The sequence below is a fragment of the Balaenoptera borealis genome, assembly GCF_965194805.1.
Source record: "Balaenoptera borealis genome assembly, chromosome: 10".
Lineage (NCBI taxonomy): Eukaryota > Metazoa > Chordata > Mammalia > Artiodactyla > Balaenopteridae > Balaenoptera > Balaenoptera borealis.
Window position 1 is genome coordinate 55,195,638 of NC_138874.1, and position 17,245 is coordinate 55,212,882.

Genomic DNA, 17,245 nt, shown 5'->3' on the forward strand with positions numbered 1-17,245 from the left:
AAAAAAAACCTGTTAATCTAGAATTCTCTTTCCAGGGAAAATATCTTTCAAAAATGAAGATGACTACCTCTTTATTCCTGCCCTGCAACTAGGTTCATCAGTACCATTTTTTTTTTTTTTTTTAGATTCCACATATACGCGTTAGCATACAGTATTTGGGGTGAAGTGAGAGCAGCTTCGACATATATACACTACTGAATGTAAGACAGTTGGCTGGTGGGAAGCAGCAGTATAGCACAGGGAGATCGGCTTGGTGCTTTGCGATGACCTGGAGGGGTGGGATAGGGAGGAGGGGACGGAGGCTTAAGAGGGAGGAGATATGGGGACATGTATATACATATGGCTGATTCACTTTGTTGTGCAACAGAAACTAACACAGTATTGTGAAGCAATTATACTCCAATAAAGATGTATTAAAAAATTTTTTTAAAAAATGAAGTTGAAGTGAAGTTTTTTTCATGTACATGAAAGGTGATAGAATTTGTTGCCAGCAGACCTATGTAAGAAATGTTATAGGAAATTCTCCAGGAGAAGGAAAATGATACCAGGTAGAAACTTGGATCTACACAAAGGAATGAAGAGAGCAAGAAATGATAAACAGTTGGGTAAATAGAAAGTATTTTTTTAAAAGATAATTGACTGTATAAAGCAAAAGTAATAATGCAATATTTGGAGGTTTATAATATATGTAGAAAATGTTGAAATTGCTGTGTTGAGAATGTCTTCTGGGCTCTGCAACAAGTGTCAGTGCAGTAAACGGACCCAGGGGACCAGGTTCAGGCACTGGGAAGCCTCCTGGCTCCCATCTAAAAAAAAGACAAAGAAAAAAGAAAATGTATGACAACAATGGCACAGAGGATGGAAGGGGAGAATGGAAGCGTACTGTTGGAAGGTTCTTACGTTATACATGATGGCAGACTGCGATATGTGATATGGAGTAAGCATATTGTAAACCATAGAGCAAGCACAGAGAGAATGACAAGTAGAGATACTAAGCCAAAAGCAGAGCTACAATGGAATCTTAATGTTTCCTTCTGTGTGTAGGGAGCCCCATTAGCGTAACGTGCTTGGCGTCTCTGCTGTCTCTCCGTCATTCTGCTCCAGGAAATAGTGAGTGGCTTACCTGATTGGTGAGCTAGGCTTGGGTGGCCCAGCCCTTTTCTCTAGGTACAAGCTACCTGCAGGGAACACATGTTTCTGCTGTGCCCTAGTGGGTTGGGGAGGCTGGTGATGGTGCACAGTTGCCTGTGACTTTCGGTAAGCCTGACTAGTTCTAGGTTTCCACGAGGATGCCCACCTACCCACAGCCACGAGCCATGTTCTTCAGCATTTGCTTCATGTGTAGTAAATGTGCTACTTGGTCTCTATCTGCCTTGCTTCTTTGTCTAATTTCTTAATTGGTTTAGAAATCAGTATTTATCAGTCAACTCCCTGAGAGAGCAAGGGTGCGCCATCCCTTCCCCACCTGCCTTGTGCGGTTGACCTGGAGCACGCAGGGAGCAGTGGTGGAAAAGGTGATGAGGAACACTTGGTGCTGGACCCCTGGGCTCACAGAGGACTGGAGGGGCCTCCGGTGAGGCTGGCAGGGAGGAAAGGCCTCAGTTGTCCCCTCCTCACTCCCTGCTCAGAGTCTCCAGTGTCTCCCCAGTTCCCCCCAACCAGGCAAGTTACGGCAGAAGCACAGACCTGGGGGAGAAGACCTGGATTCCTTGCCCAGGGGGCCACTAACTCACCGTGCGACCTTAACCAAGTTATGCCTCTCTCCCCAATCTGGCCTGAGTTTCCCCATCTGAAACAAAAAGGGTTATGCTAGACAGTATCTAATAGTGGCTCCTCCGGTCTTTTTTAAAATTAATTAATTAGTTAATTAATTAATTTGGCTGCCCTGAGTCTTAGTTGCAGCACGCGGGATCTTCATTGTGGCATATGGGATCTTTTAGTTGCGGCATGCGGGATCTAATTCCCTGACCAGGGATCAAACCCAGGCCCCCTGCATTGGGAGCACGGAGTCTTCTTCTTTTTTTTAAAAGGCTTTTTAATTAATTAATTAATTAATTTATGGCTGTGTTGGGTCTTCGTTTTTGTGCGAGGGCTTTCTCTAGTTGTGGCAAGTGGGGGCCACTCTTCATCGCGGTGCGCGGGCCTCTCACTATCGCGGCCTCTTGTTGCGGAGCACAGGCTCCAGACGCGCAGGCTCAGTAATTGTGGCTCACGGGCCTAGTTGCTCCGCGGCATGTGGGATCTTCCCAGACCAGGGCTCGAACCCGTGTCCCCTGCATTGGCAGGCAGATTCTCAACCACTGCGCCACCAGGGAAGCTCCGGGAGCACGGAGTCTTAACGACTGGACCACCAGGGAAGTCCCCCTCTGGTCTTTATGGTGTCTGTGTCCAGACGACAGACTCCAGCCTAAGGCTACATTTAGACTTATTTCGTTTGGCCTACCATGTGTTTGATTTTTTTTTTTTTTCTCCCTAGGTAGTTGCTAACATTGGGGAGATTTCACATACAAATGTGAATTTCTAGCTTCTCTTGAAAAAGTCTGTCTTCGTTGTTGCATAGAAATAATAAGCTGGACTTAAGCAGCAGCTGGCTCCTTTAGGGGTACGTGGCCTCTCCAGGTGACCACAGTACCCACTTGGCCACTACCATCATGATGCTGCCTGCTTGCCTTGAAGCGCTTGTTCTGGGGCCTCTGCAGGGACAGTGGGAAAGCTGTGATATGAACCCTGATCTCTGGAATCTTAAGCCAGGGTGATTTCTGCTATATTCTGTGGCCAGTTTGACTCTGCCCAGATGGGACAGGAGAGAGGAGTGACAGTATTTCAGAGCTGCCTGAGGTTACAGGGAATCTGGACTTAGGGTGGGGAAGGCACAGAACTTCACAGGCTCCGTGGGTCCTGGTGTTCCACAGTGGACCCCAATGCAGGAAACACAAGCGCAATCAGAGGTCCCTGGCCTCTCCCTAGGTCCTCTTCCTCCCACTCCCAACTAGTGGCTGAGCCAAGAGGCTGGAGTTAAAGCCCCTCCCCCACTGACAGCTTTATAGATCTCTCCCAACCCCCCACCACTGTGGTTAAATCATTGTCAGAGGCACAAGGTCGGGTCACCAGCTGGCTGCCCCATGCCGAGGAGGCTAGTGGTGGTGTTGGGGCAGGAGCCTGTGGGAGTCCCTGCCTTCCATCTCCACAGCCCCAGATCCCACACTCCCCAGCCCTGCAGACCCTTGTTGTAATCCAAAGGGCTCCTGTCCTAAGTGATGCTGAGAAGTAATCCCAGCTCTGGTGACAGCCTGGCCCAGGGAAGGCTCAAGAGCTATGGGAAGGTCAGACAGACCTGGAGTTGAATCCTTGCTGCCCACCAGCTGTGCCCTCCGAGGTCAATTACTGAATGCTCTGAGCCTCAGTTTCTTCACCTGTCAACTGGGGCAAATAATAACTCCTACTTCTCAGGGATGCTGTAAAGATGCAATGAATGACAGAAGGAGTGTGGACGTGGAGTGGCAGCACTTGGTAGGCTCTCAGTAATTATTCATTTTCTCTCCCTTCTTTGAGCGCCATGGAACTGCTCCTGGGAGTTCTCCGCTAAGCTACTGGGGCTCTGTGTCCTGTAGGCAGACAAAATAGCCTAGAAATGACAGCATGGAAATATGATATACTTTAGCTTTTAGGACAGAAAACTAGAAAGCAGCTTCTATTAAAAAAAAAAATTAATCTCTTAGACTAGTCACAATTTACAAAGGTCCACCCTCTGTCTCTCCCTCAGTCCCCATGGCCGTTGTGTGAGAGTGATATAACTATCATCCCCGTTTGCAGATGGGAACACTGAGAGGCAGAGTGGTTCTGTGGGTTGCTCAAGGTCACAAAGCTAAGTGTGGGAGGCAGCCTTTGTTGTCAGTTTAGGTCTGGCCATGGGGCAAGGCTCTGCCCTCCCAAAGACTCAACTAACATGGTGGGGGACGGTTGCCACGGCTGAGGGCAGGCTCTGGCTGCCTCTATCTCCCACCTCCCCTAGAAAGGTGGGGCACTTCTTCCCCAGCCCTTTGCCCCACCTGGAATACTGCTGCTGAGCAACTACGTCCTTCTCACTTTTCAAGGCTGGCAGAAGTGTCACCCCCTCTGACGTCATCTCCCCTGTAGATTTTCTCCTTCTCTACTCTGACTTCTATGGTGCTTCCAGTACTCACCTCCCAAACCCACGGGCTTCCTTACCTGCCTGCTCAACAACTTCTCTTCCTGGGTGGAGGCCTGGGTGACAACCCCCCTGGGGGGTGGGGTCCATGCTAGATTGGCCTTATTTCCAACCTCTGTCCACAGGCCACCCTCCTCCCACCTCTGCCTCTCACCCCAGTGCCGGTTGGACAGTCCACAGGCTCCAATAAACACAGGTATAACCCTTTAGCAGTATATATCAAAAGCCTTAAAAAGTACATATACTCTGACCTAAAAATTCCACTTCTAGGACGTTTTCCTAAAGAAATAATTGAAAGATATATGTGTAAAAATGTTCGTCTAACTGTTATTTATAAAGGGCAAAAATTGGACGGAACTTAAATATCCAATAGGGGATTTGGGGTTAAATATATTATGATACTATACCTGAATACTTAGAATATATGTAGCAATTAAAATGATGAGTTAGATCTCTACTTCATTGGCATCATAATGTATTAAGTGTAAAAAAAAGATGGTGAGAAAAGTATACGAGAGTGGTCTCTCTCTCTTCATATATGTATGTGTGTGTTTGTGCGTGTGAGATGTCTGTGTGTGGATAGATAAAGATAGATATAATATCTACCAAATGTTAACAGAGTTATCTCTAGGTGGTGAGATTAATGGGTGATTTATAATATTTTGCTAATCTACACTTTTCTGCAGTGGGTTACTTGGGAGATTGAAGAAGCAGGAAGAACATTTATTTTAAAGCTGGGTGTCACAGGTTGGGCTCTAGGAGTCTCTGCAGGCTCCCCCCCATTAGAGACCGAATGAGGCCAGGTGAGACCAGGTGGGATTGGGGACGGGGTGGGTAGCAGGGGCAGCGGAGCTGGCTCCAGCTCACCCCCGGTCAAGTACGAGCCAGGCCGAATGACATCAGGTTTGGTTCTTGGCCTGGGTGGGGCGTTCAATCTCCAGGAGGCACCTTGTAGCCAGGTGATTGTCCCTCCCCAGCCTGCACCTGCTCCATTAATCTTCCCTGTCCCAACCTGGCCGACAGAGCCCACTCTGTCTGTTGACCTAAGCGGAGGGTGCCAAGGGCTCAGGGAGGGGCTCCCGTTCTATACCTGCCGTTGCTCAGCAGCTGAGCCTGGAGCCCTCACAGGGGGCCAGGTTTGTCAGCACTGATGGATGGAGAGCTGCAGGAAGGCCACTCTGTCCTGCCACCACTGCCCCACCTCCCCTGGCCCACGCTGTTCTTTGGAGTGTTAGTCCCCTAGACAGGATGGCTAATGAAATCCAACCTGCAGATGTCCATGACCCACACACAGACCCCTCCACAAGTACACTTCTGCAGTACCACAAGTTTTCTCATTTAAACCTCCCCTAAGCATGAGAACATAGCAAGTCAGATACTAGCTTTTTTATAGATGAGAAAATGGAAACAATTAACATAGCAATTCAAATAACAAGGTAGATCTGTATTTCACTGAGATTGGAAGATATTTGTAATATATTAAGTGAAGTAAGCATAGTATGACAAAAGTAGAGTATCATTTTTCCTGTGTAATATATATATGGAAGGATATCTACCAGTTGTTAAGAGTGACAGAGCTGATGTTTGAACCAGGTGTGTGGGCTCACATTCCATGCTCATTTCACTGTCTGCCATTGCCTCTTTGTCCTGAGGTTCTTCCCTCCTTCAAAGCTCCACCTCCTCCAGGTGGCCTCATGGGACTCCTCCCCCAACCGGGGTTGGGCCACCTCAGTCTTCTAGAAACTCTCTCCTCTGACGAGCCCTTAGGCTGGACACTGCCCACAGCAGTAAGTTTGTGTTCGGCCTGATGTCTGTACTTCTGAGAGCCCCCAGCTGGTACCATGGGGTCTTTGCCCCCACCCCACTAGATGAGGCCTCCCTCCTTCCCATCTCCTCTGGCATCATCCTGATGGCACCAAGTCCAAGACTCAAAGCTCATGCACTCAAAAGGAAAAGTTCCTAACTTAGATCCCATGTATTCTTCTTTTGCACACAATCCCACTCAGCTTGGATAACTGGCCCCCCAGGCCACATGTTTCTAGATATTTTGTAGTAGAGTAGTTTGCAAGTTGCCTTCCCTGCCGTCTTGCTTAAACTCCAGTTTTTCTCACTTAGCAATATATTGTAAACATTTCCCCTTTTAAGAAGCATTATTTTACAACATAATTTTCAATGGGGCATAGTAACCCCGCTGAATATATATAATAATCTAATATATATTAGAATATATAATAATCTAATCTGTCTTCTATGGTTGAACATTTCTTTTGTTTCTGATTTTTTAGACACATATCTAATAATCTAATATTTAAATGTAATGTGTAATTTAAAATATAATCTGTCTAATATATAATAATATAATTTGTTCTCCATGATAGAACATTTCCTTTGCATCGGTTTTTTTACCATTATAAAAGATGGTGTTATGAATACCTTTGTTGACACATTTTCATGCAATTTCTTTTTTTAAATAATTAATTAATTGATTAATTATTTTGGCTGCATTGGGTCATCATTGCTGCACGCAGGCTTTCTCTAGTTGCAGCGAGTGGGGGTTACTCTTTGTTGTGGTGTGAGGACTTCTCACTAAGGTGGCTTCTCTTGTTGCGGAGCACGGGCTCTAGGTGTGTGGGCTTCAGTAGTTGTGTCATGCGGGCTTAGTAGTTGTGGCTCGTGGGTTCTAGAGCTAAGGCTCAGTACTTGTGGCACGCGGGCTTAGTTGCTCCATGGCATGTGGGATCTTCCCGGGCCAGCGCTCGAACCAGTGTCCCCTGCATTAGCAGGCGGATTCTTAACCACTGTGCCACCAGGGAAGTCCCTTATGCAATTTCTGATGATTTCTCTAGGAGGAATTACTGGGCCAGGAAGTTTGACCATTTTCAGGCATTTGATAATACTGTTAGCAAGAAAGGATGGGTCAATTTTTAAAATAATTAAAGTAATATATGGACATGATAAGAAATTTTTAAGTACAGAAGGACAATAATCATGACAGTAGCCACGGCTAACCTTCACTGATGGTCTCGTGCAGTCTCCTACTTTTGTATGTTATTATATTGTATATAGTGTATATTTGTTGGATATTGTATTATACTGTAGATCCTATGAGAGAGGCACTATCATTATTCCTATTTCACAACTGACATCGAGGCTTAAAGAGCTTGCCTAAGGTCACCAAGCTGTAGGTGGCAGATCTGTCATCCAAGTGCAGGCAGCCCAACTCCTAAGCCGCGCTCTTGTCCACTACAGCAGAGAGGTAAGCGGCTCTCTCGCCTCCGTGGAAAGCTGTGTGCGGAGGAGCGACAGGAGCTGCAGTGGGAAGATTAGGCTGTGGCGTGTGGGCTGGACCAGAGGGAGAGGGGACAAGAAGTCTCCCAGTAGGGACCTCTGCCGTAGTGTAGCCAAGAGTTGAAGGAGAGCCAGGGCGGCTCCACGGACATTGCAGAGGCAGAATCCACAGAGCCAGGGTGAGGCTGGCACCCAGGTTTCTAGCTTGGGAGGTGGGTGGCTCGGCGTGGTGCCGTTTGTAGGAGTGGAACCTCAAGGAGGAGGTGTGGCCAGGTCACAGAGGAGAAGCCTCGCTCTGCTCTGCTGGGGCTGTGCTTGTGAGTCTGACTGGCCCCTCCTGCTGAGGCCCGTGTGGCTCTCTTTTCACACAGCTCACACAGGGCGTGGCATGCACAGAGGACCGGTGGAGCCAGAGCCCCTGTAAACCTGCCTGCTTCTCTTTCCCCTCCTCCTTCTCTCTTACTCCCTGCTGTTTCATGCTGCCACGGTGAGATGGGTGAGATGCCCGTTGCCACCTCCCTCCCTGCTTGAGGCTTTGAGGATTCCGACCTATTTGTCCTGCCCCTGGAGAAGGGTGGGAACACCTCTCTCCTTTCCCCCAGTGTTGACTGTTCCTAGACGGGGAAATGGCTGGAAGGGGTCTGACTGCTAAACATACACCTCTTTCTTATGTATCTTCCCTGCTCCCTGGGCCCAGGGAAGGGAACACCCTGGGCCTGGCAACAAAACCACAGCCCAGAAGGTGGCTGATAAGAGATCCAGAGAGTAGAGGGCAGCCTGGCCCCTGCATTCATTCAGTTCAGTTTCATTAAAAACATTACCACTGGGCTTCCCTGGTGGCGCAGTGGTTGAGAATCTGCCTGCCAATGCAGGGGACGCGGGTTCGAGCCCTGGTCTGGGAGGATCCCACATGCTGCGGAGCGGCTGGGCCCGTGAGCCACAATTACTGAGCCTGCGCGTCTGGAGCCTGTGCTCCGCAACAAGAGAGGCCGCGATAGTGAGAGGCCCGCGCACCGCGATGAAGAGCGGCCCCCGCTTGCCACAACTGGAGAAAGCCCTCGCACAGAAACGACCCAACACAGCCATAAATAAATAAATAAATAAATGTAAAATTGAAAAAAAAAAACATTACCACTGAATGCCTACCACATGCTAAGCATTCAAGGGACACTGCGATGAACTGGACATGGCCCCTGCCTTCGAGCTATGACCCTCTCTTAGACAGACAGCTGAGTCATAAAAGGAGAATAAACTCAGTGCCGTGGGCATGGAGGGGTAGCCTCAATTCTGCGTAGCGAGTCTAGGCTGCAAAACTGGGACACTCAGCTCTGGACCCGGACCTGCCACTAACTCTGCATGTGACCTTGGGCCAGTCTCTTCCCCTTTCAGGGCTTCAGTTTCCACAGCTGTGAAGCCAAAGTTCAGGACTCAGGGGTCCATGAGTCCATTTCCAGCCAGAGCAAGAGGCAGTTCTGTTCCTGGATCCCGAGTCCTTTTTCAGTTGCTGCTAGCTTTTTGCTCCCACTCTTTAAAAGCAATGAGGAGAGGCTGGGATGGGGGCAGGGGACATGGGGACTGTAAAGAAATTCCCAGACTGATCTGTTGCTTTTTTTGTGTGGATGGAGGAACTGGGGAGTGCTGGGGGAGGGCGGAGGGGAAGGACAGGGATGGAGTGAGGAGGGGGAGAGGAGGGTGCACAGAGGAGACAGAAGAATGAAATAAAGGCGAATCCAACAAAAGGAAGTGAAAAGTGAGTGACAAGTTTGAGGCTGCAGGCCCGAGGCCGGCCGGGCCTTTAGGGCAAAGAATGGAGACAAACGAGCTAGATTTTCATGCTTGGTGGATAGTGAATGAAGAGCATCTTTTAAAACCCTATCAGGAACTCTTTGGATTGTCATTAGATCTGGAGAGGGGAAAAAGAAGGAGGGAGGAGACTGCTGAATTTGGCCCCCTGGGTGTGAAAAGATCCTGATTCTCTGCTGGCGGCTGGGGGGGGGCCTTGGGCCTTCTTCTTCCTGGAGCCAGGCACGCCTGGGCCCCTCAAAGGTTTCGGTAAATTATTTATTATTTCGAGGGCCCTTGAAATTCAGTGGCAGGCTCCCCCTGCTCTCAGTGGGTGACACCACACTGGAGCTAGGAGGGGGAGGGAGGGCTGGGGTGGACACAGGTTTCTGGCTCCTTGTAGGGTAACCAACCATCGGGGTTTGCTGGGGACAGGACTTGTAGTACTAAAACTGGGAAAGTCCTGGGCAAACCAGAATGATTGGTCACCAAACTTTGGGGTGAGACTGGTGGGGCAGGGAGGAAACTGACTTGCCCAAGGCCAGTCCCACTAAGCCAGGGAGTCAAGGCTGGCCTGGTCTTGGTCTTGGCCTTGGTCCTGGCCTCCAGCTGGCCGCCTGGCTCACCTGCTCAGCTGGGAGAGAGGAGATTATAAGATGGAGGTTCTTTGCACATTTTAAAAAAGATGATTGGAAGCATTTGAATATGACCAGCTATTAGATCATATTATAGAATTGTTAATTTTATTAAGTATAAAAAATGGCTTTTTTTTTTTAATGTTCTATCATTTAGAAATGGACACTGAAGTCTTTACAAGTGGGATGATCAATATCTGGGATGTGTTTTTAAAAATTCCACACAAATAAATATAGAAGTGTGTGTGCAGGATTGGGGCAGACGGGGGCGGGGTGAATAGATGAAACAAGGTTGACCATGACTTAATGGTTGCGGAAGTGGAGTGATGGTCCATGAGGACACAGGATTCTATTCTAGTTTATGCATGTTTGAAAATGTCCAAAACCAGAACTTAAAAAGAGGAAAAGTAGAGCATGGCAGTGGTACAGTGTAGCCGTGGTTAGGTCTACTGGCTCCAGGGCAAAGGAGCCTGAGTTCAATCCAACTCCACCTCTCACTGGGTAACGTGTAACATGTTAATTGCTCTCAGCCTCAAGTTCATCATTTGTAAAATGGGAATAATAATTCTGATCTCATAGATTAACAGAAAGCACTAGAACTGTGCTTAGACATAGTAAACACTCAATAAAAATTAGTTGCCATCCAGAAAAAGGGAAATATGGGGGGCCCTTTCAGCCCAAGAGAACTCTTTGGAGCTTTGATCCTGGGGGTGTGGGTGATTTCCTGGAATAACCTTTTTTGGAGAGGTCAGCTATTAGGACCCGGGCCTCCTCTATACAGCAAACCTCGGTAGGCTGGCTCCCTTCCCCCACCCTCGGCTTCCACGGAGCCCCCTGCCTGCCCCTCTCTTCTGTTCCCAATCTTATGTGTTTGGCAGACCTTAGTTTCTCCCTACCTCCTCCAGGAGGTCTCAGTACCATGCTTGTGCCGTCATGCCTTTGTTTGACCAGTTTGACTCTGGTCTCTGTCAGTCAAATGTGAACTGCAGGAGGGCAGGTTTTAGTCTCCATCTGGGAGACTCCATCTGGGGTCTCTCTCAAAGGCTGAGCACACGGAGGCATGAGAATATGCTAGTTCACACAGAGGGACAGCACACACTCAGACACACATGTACATGCACACACAGAAGCATGGGCACATGCATGCACACACATATACATGCAACCTTAAGGCAGGTATATTGACACCTGCTCACAAGTGGGACCAGCAGGAAAGAGGTCAGAAGGCCTAAAGATGCAAGGAGAAGAGAAGGGGGGCCTGGTCTTGCTGATCTGGGGGTCCATAGTGCAGAGCTGAGCAGGGTTGTGAGAGGCAGAGGCTGGGGGCCGTCAGCACCTGACGCCAAGCTCACTGCTGAGGTCTGTGTTCTCACAGTGCAGTGCCAGGCACGGAGTAGTAGTGACAAGCCACTTGCCTCTATGCCAGGGGACAGCACCAAGAGACCTGGATGTTGGAGGCCAAGAGCTGACTTCCTGCCGGACTACAGCCATTGCTGATGGTACAGTGGTAACAAAAATGGAAACAATAAAAGCCTCCATTTACTCTGCCCCTGGCACAGATGGTGAGCACTTGTGTTGTAAAATTTCATTTAATTCTGAAAGTTACCCTCTGAGGTATCATTGTATCCTTTTATAGTTGAGGAAACTGAGGCTCAGAGACATTAGGTTACTAGCTGAAGGTCACACCGCTGGGAAGGGGCAGATCTGGGATTTGAACCCAGAGTGTCTGTCTTCAGAGCAGCTCTCAGCTGCTACACTCTATTATGCAATTTATGTTGAGCAAAAATCAAACAAACAAACAAACCCAAAAAACCCCTGAAACTGGGGAAGGATTTGTGGTTGAAATTGTATGATGTCTTGGATTTGCTTCAAAATAATCCAGAGATAGTGCTGGGGGAAGTGGGTAGGTATGTGGGTGAAAAACAATTGCCTCTGAGTTGATAATTGTGGAATTTGGGTGATGGATACATGAGAATTCATTATGCACCTCTATTTGTGATTTTTTTCAAAATAAATTTTACTGGTTCTGGGTTCTACCTTGGCTATACCATCACTAGGTGACTTTGAACATGTTGCTGAACCTCTGTATGCCTCCATTTTCCCACTGGGCCTTGCCCCATTTGTTTCCACCTCATTGCAGGACTGCAGCGCTGCTTAATTTGTGCCCATGGATTAAGGGGTGTGGAATCTGGATCTGCTGAGACACAAGCTCCCCTGTTTCTAAGGACAGCCCTGGATCCCTTCTAACTGAACATCATTCTCTGCCTCTCACTTTTCAGAAAGAAAAATTGTGGCAGAGCTGCCTGTGTGTTTGGTCTGTGTCCGGACTCCTAGACTGAAAAATATAAGTGTGTGTGTGTGTGTGTGTGTGTGTGTGTGTGGTGGGGAATGTGCAATGCCCTGCTCACTCCACCTGTGTGGGTCTCCTCTTCTCTTCCAAGTCGCCACATGTTCATTCCTCGTTCAAAAGGAGCATAGGGGCCCCAGGCAGAATGGTGGCACTCAGACCCTGGGGGAGGCAAATGAGGCTCTGGGCCTCCCAAACACTGGGGATGATAAATGGGGTCCAAGTCTTTCAGGCTTCATTATAGAGTCACCATGGGTTTGCCCAAACCATGGCAACCGATTCAAGCAATGATTAACCTAATAAAGCAGAGGCAAAGGGGAAAAAGATGCATTCAAGACCCCAAGTCAGGCTCTGGTTCTCTAGAGGCAGTAAATTTCCCTTCAGTGGGTACGGTGTCCAGGCTCCAGACGTCCTAAATCTCTGCCTCCGGGAGTGGGGGTTGGGAGGCCTGTGAAAGCAGTAAACGGATGTCAGAGATCAGCTGGGGTGGCTCCAGTGCTCACTTAATGGTGCCCCTCCTGGGCCCTTCTTGGAAACAGACCCAGCACTGGGGGACAGAGAGACATCTGCTTTAGCCCCAGGAGTCAAATCACCTAGGCTTTCTTCTTTTGAACTTTGATATATTTGGTCCTAGGGAGGTGTATGTGTGTGAGTGCACACATGTGCGTGCACATGTGTGTTTGTCTGTCTCTAGGGTGTAGAAGGCAGGCAGCAAATATTCTGCTACTGCCGCTGTGATGAGCAGCCTCTAAGATGGACCCCAATGCTCCATGCCTCCTGGTATTCGTGCCCTTGTGTAATCCGCTCACCTTGGCTGTGAGCTGGATTTAGGCATTTCTAGTGAATAGAATGTGGCAGAGGGATGAGATGTCACTTGTGAGATGAGATTACAAAAAGACTGTGGCTTCCGTCTTGGGTGTCCCTCTACCTCTTGTTTGTTTGCGTTGAAGGAAGCCAGTTTCCATGTTGTGAGCTGCCCTATGGAGAGGGCCATGTGGCAAGGAACTGAGGAAAGCTTCTGGTCTAAAGCCACTGAGGAAGTGAGACCCTCAGTCCAACGGCTCTCGAGGAATTGAGTCCTGCTAACAGCCACATGAGTGAGCTTGGAAGTGGATCTGTCCCCAGCGAATCCAACAGGTAAGACTACATTCTTAGCTGACACCCTGACTGCAGCCTCATGGGACACTTTGAGTCAGGGATGCCTACCTAAGCTATGCCTGGATTCCTCACCTACAGAAGACCCACAAAATAAATGTTTCTTGTTTTAAGTAATAGAGTTTTTTTGTAATTTGTTATGCAGCAATAAATAACTAGTAGGACAGAGATACTATAGCTGGTGATGATGTTAGAATAGCAGGAGCATCAGTTTGTCTCCATAATTAACAGTCTTGGGCAAGTCATATAAACTCTCCCTGGTTAATGTGGGAAAGTGAGTCCTGGTCTCTGCCTTCTTAGCTAGTCTTCTGTAGGGTTAAGATGGAGATGGGGTGGGAATTATAATGAGGTCTGCTTCAAATTGCAGGCAGGCACATGAAGTGAATGGACATATCTGTCATCTCATCTGAATCCTCATAAAACCCTATGAGGTAGGTGTGGTTTTCTTCATTTTGATATTTGGAGAAATTTTTATGTATGGAGGCTTGGAGAGGCTAAGTAACTTGCTCAAGTGATAGAATTAGGAAGGGCTGGAGTTGAGATAGATGCCAAGCTTCATGCTCTACTGTACTATCTTAGGAGGGATCACCCACACCTGACTATTGGAATTGTTACTGGTGATCTCAGAAACAATGATACTCTTGTGATAACCCAGTCTCGCCAAATCAGTTGGGGCATCTTCTAAAATAAACCCACTGGCAGCCAAAGACAGGTTATTTTGGTGCCGAGGAGGGTATGATGCAGGAAGGGTAATGGGTCTCTGTATAATTTATTAATTTATTCATTCACTTATTCAACAAATATTCATTGACCTTTATATAGCAGCCAGTCAGGGGAACGATAGAAATTTCTAAATATATAATTGAAATACCTTTCATTCAGTCAGTCAATTCACTTACTCTAATTCATTCTAAAAACATGTGGCATGTGGTTGAGAATGGGTACTCACTGGAGACAGGAAGGACACTTCCTTTTGCCAGTGGAGGGCACAAATAGCAAACAGATAATCACAAATGCTACCTGGACAGTGCAAGGATATTCTTATGCACAGGATATTATGGAAGCAGGAGCAAGGAGGGAGGAATAGTTCAGAGAAAGATTCTGAGAAGAGGTGATATCCACGTTGGAGATTTGGGGAGGGGGGAATGAGGGTTTGGGCAGGGAGAGCAGTGTGGGAAAAAAGCATGGAAGTGGTACTGACTGTGTTTAAGGGTAAGACTTCAAGCAGGTCAGTATTTCTGAGGGTAAATGCCAAGGCAAGCTAGGCATTATGAAAGAAAGGCTGTTGCAGCAGGACTCTGGTCATAAGCATGAGTGATTCGCGATGATAAAAACAAATATTAGCACATATAATCCAATGTAATCCTGACAACCGTCCTGTGGTGGAGACTGCTCATTACCTGCCAGAACCCATTCTTCACTTCTTCCTAGGCACGTAGCCCCTCTTCCAGTTAGGCTGAGGGGATATGATCATGTACTCCCAGGAGAGTGTGAGTAGAGGTGAAACATGCTACTTCTGAGTCTAAGCTTTAAGACTGTGGGTGAGGCTCCTCCATGACTTATTTCCCCTTCCCACTGGCTGGGACCCATGGCAATGAGTCTCAACCATGTGGATGGCAGGGACCTAGGAGCTGGGGGAGGAAGAAGATGGAAGGAATGTAGGTCCCAGAGCAGAGCTATCCACTCACATGGAATGCTCACCTCAAAATGAATTATTGGTGAGTCTGTTATAGCAGCCTGGGTTTAATTTAATCTAAACTCCATAAGGTAATATTATTATCCCTGCTTTACAGATGAAGAGATTGAGAGAAAGGCTAAGGAACTTGTTCATGAGTCATACTGATAATTAGTGAACCAGATGGGAATTGAACCCAGATCCATATCACATCAAAGCTCACCTTACAACATCCTTCTCTATTGGAACGTGAACTTCATCCCAGGGATGACTGGAACCACTTGAAGATTTTAAACAGGAGAGTGACAATGTTATATTTGCATGTTTCTGTGGCTGCAGCATGGAGGGTATAGGGACAAGTGTTGAGATTAGAGGTAGAGAAATCAGTTGGGCAGTCTCTCCATGTGAAAGTTGAGAGCCTGAACTAGAGAAGTCATCATAAGGAGGTAAAGGAGAGGCCAGGTTCAAGAAATAGTGGGAAGGACAAATCAGCAGGACTTAAGGGTTAATTGGTTGTGGGTGGTAAGAGAGAAGAATCAAGATGAACCCTAGATTTCCAGTACGGATGACTGGGTGATGCTAGTTAGTGAGATCAGGAACAAGAGGCAGCATTAGTTTGGAGTTAGGGGAGAGTAATTCCATTTTGGACATGTCTCATTTGAGGTGCCCAAGTGACATCTGGATGTATAATCCTGGAGCATGGGAAGGGCAGATCACAGCTGGGGAGGGTCACCGGGAAGGGGTGGGTGGCCCTTGGCCTTTGTGTCAGCTTGCACTGCACAGGAGATTCAATTTCATACAAATGCAACCTCCTCCACCCCAAAAAATCCTGGGAGAATGAGAAGAATTTGAGACAAATGAAGATGTTAATAATAATAATAATAATAATAATAATAATAATAATAATAATAATTACCACTTATGGCAGCTTAATGTGCACTAAAAGCAAGCACATTTAATCAGCCCAATTAAGTGGCTACTACTTATTGTCCCAACCCTACAGGTGAGGAAAAGGGGCCTTAGGGAGGCAAAGGGTTATAATTGAAAACCACTAGTTAGTGGCAGTACCAGGCTTTGAACTAATGTCTGTGTGATTCTGAAGTAACTGTTCTTAACCACTCTGCTATTTATGTATGTGTTTGGAGGACTTCCTTTTGTCTTTGTTCTTGTAATAACTAAAACTTCATTTTAACCCAAAGAATGAGACCCCCCCTTTTAATATTTAAGAGATTTATTAAAGCATCTTGTCACAAAGATGGAAACACATACAAATTAGAAACATGCAACCATCATCATCCACAGTCAAGTTAAAATGTTGTATATTTTTCCTGTTTTCATAGCTGAAAACTTCAGATCTTAGACTGAACTCACTCACCCTGAGTATTTAATTCATTCTTCCTGAAGTATCCAGGGCAGCAAATAACCAAAATACAAACTATTATATAAGGAAGGTGCAAAGTTAGAAAAGAATATGTATGGAGAATGCCCCCTTCCCACCCCCCAATCAAAGGCAAACAATGGCACTTTGCTCTTGCTTATCCTAGATTGTCTTCAAAAATTATCGAGGGCAAAGTTCCAAACCAGTTTTCCAGTTAGGGCTGCTGCATCCTAAACTTCCAATATTGTTCCACCTCAGACCTCTCATATGCTGTCAGAAATTCCTCAGCTGGTAACTAACTCAATTCTAACTCCATCATTTATAAGGGATTTTTTTTTTTGTCCTAGCTGAGAAAAGGGCCTTTCTGGGGTCACACAGTCAGTTATTAGCAACAGAGTCTGTGCTTTCACCACCATATCAAGGAAACCGACAGCCTTCTGGGTCTACATATCCACAGGGGGCTCCCTAGGGACTCAGGACTGGAAAGGTGGGCAGAGGCGGTTGATAGGTGGTTTTCCTTACTGAGAACGCCAAGTTCCCAGGAGTGTCTCTCCTCTGAACCGACGCAGTCATTTCAGCACCATGGTCAGGGGTACGCCGCCGCTTTTCAGGACCTCGGTGCCCGACCGTGTTAGCCAGGCCGACGCTCTCTCCCACCGCTTTGGTCCTCGGATCGCAGAAGCAGAGGGGGCACACGGCAGCCTGTGAATCTCGCTAGGGTTCCGGAGAGCGGCCAAAGCGCAAGGGAGCCTCTTGGTCTTACAAGATCCAGAGGACACAGCTCAAGTCAGAACGT

At 47.3% G+C, this 17,245-nt stretch overlaps 1 protein-coding gene and 1 long non-coding RNA gene across 2 annotated transcripts in view; one reads left to right on the top strand and one right to left on the bottom strand.

Moving 5' to 3' along the window:
• The window catches only part of LOC309635739, a 191,839-nt gene that overhangs the window by 133,445 nt on the left and 41,149 nt on the right, over positions 1-17,245 (bottom strand). The gene's annotated exons all lie outside the window — the stretch shown is intronic.
• The window catches only part of LOC309635733 (protein FAM241B), a 244,650-nt gene that overhangs the window by 23,756 nt on the left and 203,649 nt on the right, over positions 1-17,245 (top strand). The window contains exons 2-3 of the mRNA XM_082407331.1: positions 13,192-13,378; positions 13,764-13,827. The gene's annotated coding sequence lies outside the window, so the exon portion shown is untranslated. The remainder of the gene's footprint in view (positions 1-13,191; positions 13,379-13,763; positions 13,828-17,245) is intronic.